The following is a 5,866-nucleotide window of genomic DNA, read 5'->3' on the forward strand; positions in this document are numbered from 1 at the left end:
CTTTCCGGCTACCTGGACAAAGCACTAAATACATTTCAGTATGTTTCCGAATGACATCACCAAGAGGTAAAATATGTAGTGAAACACTAGTGGTCCTATAACGGAACCTTGAGGAACACCGAAGCTTGCAGTTGATTTGTCAGAGGAAAAACCATCCACAGAGACAAACTGTTATCTTTCCGACAGGAAAATATCTAAACTAGGCCAGAACTTGTCCTTGTAGACCAATTTGGGTTTCCAATCTCTCCAAAAGAATGTGGTGATCGATAATGGCAAAAGCAGCACTAAGTCTAATACCAGACTGAAGCGTTTCATATACATTGTTTGTCTTCAGGAAGGCAGTGAGTTGCTGCGCAACAGCATTTTCTAATATTTCTGAGAGGAATGGGAGATTCGATATAGATCCACACATGATGCAATCTCTATTGCACTCCTCACTCCCATTTCCCTACCTGGACAAAAAGTACACCTATGTGAATGCACTAATGGGAGACTCGATTTAGTTGGAATAGGGTCCAGTATGCAGGTTGAAGGTTTAGAGGCCATTACTATTTTCATGAATATGTCAAGAGATATATACGATTAAAAAACTTGAGTGTCTCCCTTGATCCTAGGTCCTGGCAGTGTTGTGCAGACTCAGGACAACTGAGCTTTGGACAATTACGCCTAGCCTGAAGCATGATATTTTGAAATGTCGTTTTGCATATCGATGTGGAAAGAATCCATCTCGATCATAACAGTCTTATGTGAAAGACCTTATAGTTTTGTGGTCTTTAATGTAATTAATTAAGGCTCTGGCCGCAGAGTGCTGTGGTCTTCAAAGGCCCATTATATGCTAGTGTATTACCCTGTTAAAACATGTATTTAGAACTATGGTTTAAACAATAATAATATGTGGATATATATTTTGTATACGTTGTATACATTTAATCAGATTTGTTTATTTTCATAAGCTCTAGGTTTTACTACAGCTGTTGGGCCTATGTTGGTTAATTTATTATATACTGTTATATAAAATATGTTGGGACAGTTTCTGTTCACGTGCAGGGTGCGTGCTCGGTTTGGACAAATCAAGATGGACTATGGGTGGTGTGCAAAGGGCCTCAAATGGTTTTTTCCATTGTTGCTGAGGAGAGAATGAGAAAAGAGGGGGAGAGATGCTCTTGTGAAGCAAGAAAACATTTTGTGTACTAAAAATAGTTTTTTTTACCCAAACTGGGTATAACAAAAGAAGACTCAGGGGCCTGATCACTGACAACAGACTATAGGGAGGAGGTCAGAGACCTGGTGGTGTGGTGCCAGGATAACAACCTCTCCCTCAACATGATCAAGACGAAAGTGATGATTGTTTACTAGAGGAAAAGGAGGACTGAGCACGCCCCAACTCTCATCGACGGGGCAGTAGCGGAGCAGGTTGAGAGCTTCAAGATCCTTGGTGTCCACATCACCAACAAACTATCATGGTCCAAACACACCAAGACAGTTGTGAAGATGGCCCTACAACACCTATTTCCCCCTCAGGAGACTGAAAAGATTTGGCATGGGTCCTCAGATCCTCAAAAAGGTCTACAGCTGCACCAGCAAGAGCACCCTGACTGGTTGCATCACCTCCTGGTATGGCAACTGCTCGGCCTCCGACCACAAGTTACTACAGAGCGTTAGGTTCAAATTTTTCAGAGCAAATAACTCACGAACACTAGAGAGGATTAACCAAGTTTAATTCTTCTCAAAGGGTCGTTACAGCTGTAATTCAGACAAAAACATGTTCTCACCATCACAAGTATATATACTCCACTCTCAACTTGCTATCCAAGCTCCAAGTCACAAATGCAGTTGAAATTACTAGGAAACCATAATATTGACCAGAAATTTGCCTGGAGGGATGTCATACACTTCAGGCTGTGCATGACTGCCGTTATCGCCTTATCTGTAATGTCATCTTGTTTGTTATTCGGCTGTGAGAGGTGTGGATGGATGGGGCAGGTACAGTAGCTGCAGAAAGAGTATAAAACAGGGCTGCAGAGGGCAGAGAGACACCACACTACTACTGAAGACCAGAAGACATCATCCAGATAAACAGCCATCAATCAGACAGCATCGTCCAACTGTAAGAGATATGTTTGTTTTCACTGAGAATCTTCTTTGCAAAGGTGTATAAGAGTGGGCAGGTGTATACAAGTGGACAGGTAGGAATGGATGGAGAGATGTAGGTGGACATGTGTATAATGTAACACGGTCGACCTGGGATCCATACTAACTTGCTGATCTTTCATTTGGTAGTGTAAAAGGACCCACTGTGTGTCTTGTGTGTGTTAACATATTGTGCTCTATGTGCTTTAGTAAAGGATGAAGATCCAGAGTATGTTACTGCTGTTCGCTATAGTGGGTGTCCTGTTAGCAAGCTCCCTCAATGAAGATAACTCTGAGGAAGGTATGTCTTGTTTGTGAATGTGTACTACTTTACTGCCCGGGTTTAATCTGATATAATTTTGTTAAATGAAAAATCTTTCTTCCTCAGCTCTCCTGCAGGAGGATGATCTAAAAGGTGGAAATGCTGCATTTTTGGCAAAGTTGGCTGCTCTGAAGACCAGCGCCTCTGAAGATGAAGCACCATGTGAGCTATCTATCTATCTATCTATCTATCTATCTATCTATCTATCTATCTATCTATCTATCTATCTATCTATCTATCTATCTATCTATCTATCTATCTGTCTGTCTGTCTGTCTGTCTGTCTGTCTGTCTGTCTGTCTGTCTGTCTGTCTGTCTGTCTGTCTGTCTGTCTGTCTGTCTGTCTGTCTGTCTGTCTGTCTGTCTGTCTGTCTGTCTGTCTGTCTGTCTGTCTGTCTGTCTGTCTGTCTGTCTGTCTGTCTGTCTGTCTGTCTGTCTGTCTGTCTGTCTGTCTGTCTGTCTGTCTGTCTGTCTGTCTGTCTGTCTGTCTGTCTGTCTGTCTGTCTGTCTGTCTGTCTGTCTGTCTATCTATCTATCTATCTATCTATCGGTCTGTCTGTCTTTCTGAGCAACAGTAAAGTCACAACGGGAGGTTAGCAGAGGGTGGTAGGGAAAGAGGAGGGAGCAACATGGCTAACTCCATCTCTACTGTTTATTAGCATCATGTTTCATAGAGGCAAATTCTTTTTAAAATGGTAGTCAAATACTGCCCTAAAAACAATAGGTTTAAAAGGTAGTCAATGGTAAATGGGATATTTATTCAACATGTCGTAGTCATTTTTACATTTTTACCTTTTTAAAAATGTATTTTCTATAAAGCATATTTAAAACTGTATTCCAGTTTGGAGCGAGCTTTGGAACAAAGCCAAGGAAATTGTGGGGTGAGAAGAGACCAGAATTGGGATGCCGAGGATCCTTTTCAGTCTCCATATGGAATCAACTATCACCTCTGAAGACATCACTAACAACACCTCAATGAATCATTCCAACATCCATCCATCAATCACTGACTAACAAAAAACAAAACAGTAATACAGTTCTTTGGTACTTTGGTACTGAGAAGAACTCATCAACATAATGAAGAATATATGTTTTATCCATAAACGTACTTTATGTCCTGACACATGGTCGTTTTTTCGTCAAGACAGCGGATTTATATTAATGATCAGAATTTCTTTGTGCAATGTTGTATGGTTGACGTGTCACACTGTGATCCTCCAATAAACTATCAAGCATTACACATGTTTAGTCGTTTTTTTATTGATCTTACATTTTTAAGAGTGTTTCAATTACATCATATATGTTACATAATAATGTTTCATTCAGTGTTTTTATTGTGTAACAATGTGAACTTGACCATAGTACAGATGCAGTGCATGCAGTGCAAATTACATCAGATTACACTGAGCAGTAATAGTAGTACACATATGAACATACACACACAGACACGAGACATACCGTCTTGAGAGTTAGCTTCATTGAGTGAGCTTGATAACAGCACTCCCGGTAGAGTGAACAGCAGTAACATATCCTGGATCTTCTAAGCTACATCCTGAATTTAAAAATGAAAAAAAAATATTAGTGACTGGTTCTACACACAATATCCCATAATGACAAAGTGAAAACGTGTTTTTAGGTATTTTTGCTAATTTATTGAAAATGAAATACAGAAATATCTCATTTAGATAAGTATTCACAATAAATCTTAGAATCACATTTGGCAGTGATTACAGCTGTGAGTCTTTCTGGATAAGTCTCACGACTTCCAAGTCGTTTCCTCTCCTTGTTCGGGCTGCGTTCAGCGGTCGGCGACACCGGTCTTCTAGCCATCATCGATCCATTATTCATTTTTAATTTGTTTTGTCTTGTTTTATTACACACCTGGTTTCCATTTCCCTCATTATTTGTTGTGTATTTAACCCTCTGTTCCCCCCATGTCTTTGTGTGGGATTGTTTGTTGTTAGTGCTTGTGCACTTGTTTACTGGTGCGTGTCGGGTATTGTACCCATATTCTGTTGTATTGTTATGCCGTTGGTTTTTGGATTAACCTCTTGGGGCTAGGTGGGACGCTAGCGTGCCACCCGTGGTGCACTCCATCAACAGCAGGTGCATTTCAAGAGCGGCAAATTTGAATCCAAATAAATGTCAAAATTCAAATTTTTCAAAAATACAACTATGTTACACCATTTGAAAGATAAACATCTCCTTAATCTAACCACGTTTTACGATTTCAAAAAGGTTTTACGGCGAAAGCATAAATTTAGAGTATGTTAGGACAGTACATTTACAAGAGTTGTGTGTAATGTTTTGTCAAGTCAAAGACAGGGTCACCAAAACCATAAAACCAGCTAAAATGATACACTAACCTTTTACAATCTCCATCAGATGACACTCCTAGGACATTATGTTAGACAATGCATGCATTTTTAGTTCTATCAAGTTGATATTTATATCCAAAAACAGCGTTTTACTATGGCAATGTATGTTGAGGAAATCGTTTCCCTCCAATAACCGGCAGTCAAGTCAGCGTCACAAATTAAATAATTAAAATTAGAAAATATTGGTAAAATATTATATTGTCATTTAAAGAATTATAGATTTACATCTTTTGAACGCAATCAACTTGCCAGATTTAAAAATAACCTTACTGGGAAATCACACTTTGCAATAATCTGAGCACTGTGCCCAGAAAAATACGCGTTGCGATACAGACTAGACGTCATGTTGGGGAGATCTAAAATCGAAAATACTATGTAAATAATCCATTACCTTTGATTCTCTTCATCAGATGTCACTTCCAGGTATCACAGGTCCATAACGAATGTAGTTTTGTTCAAAAAAGCTCATCATTTATGTCCAAAAATCTCCGTCTCGTTAGCACATGATGTAAGCCAGCCGGACTTCTCGTCATGAACGAGGGGAAAAAATATATTTCCGTTCGTTCAAACATGTCAAACGTTGTATAGCATAAATCATTAGGGCCTTTTTTAACCAGAACATGAATAATATTCAAGGTGGACGAATGCATACTCTTTTATAACGTATTGGAACGAGGGTACCCAACATCAACTCGCGCGCAAGGTGTCTAATGGGCCATCATCGTTCCATGGCTCTTGTTCGGTCAGATCTCCCTCCAGAAGACTCAAAACACTTTGTAAAGGCTGGTGACATCTAGTGGAAGCAATAGGAAGTGCCAAAATATTCCTAAACCCCTGTGTTTTTCAATGGGATAGGTTTAAAGTCAATACAACACATCAGGTATCCACTTCCTGTCAGAAAATGTCTCAGGGTTTTGCCTGCCAAATGAGTTCTGTTATACTCACAGACACCATTCAAACAGTTTTGGAAACTTTAGAGTGTTTTCTATCCATATATAATAAGTATATGCATATTGTAGTTACTGGGTAGGATTAGT

The 5,866-nt window shown here is 39.5% G+C and overlaps 1 long non-coding RNA gene across 1 annotated transcript; it reads left to right on the forward strand.

Moving 5' to 3' along the window:
• Nucleotides 1–2,516: 2,516 nt before the first annotated feature.
• LOC145859316 (uncharacterized) lies at nucleotides 2,517–3,689 on the forward strand. The gene is made up of 2 exons (XR_014379518.1): nucleotides 2,517–2,614; nucleotides 3,293–3,689. It is a non-coding gene; the product is annotated as an uncharacterized LOC145859316 (long non-coding RNA).
• Nucleotides 3,690–5,866: the final 2,177 nt, after the last annotated feature.

The sequence above is a fragment of the Salmo salar genome, chromosome 12, assembly GCF_965601325.2.
Source record: "Salmo salar chromosome 12, fSalSal1, whole genome shotgun sequence".
Classification (NCBI taxonomy): Eukaryota; Metazoa; Chordata; class Actinopteri; order Salmoniformes; family Salmonidae; genus Salmo; species Salmo salar.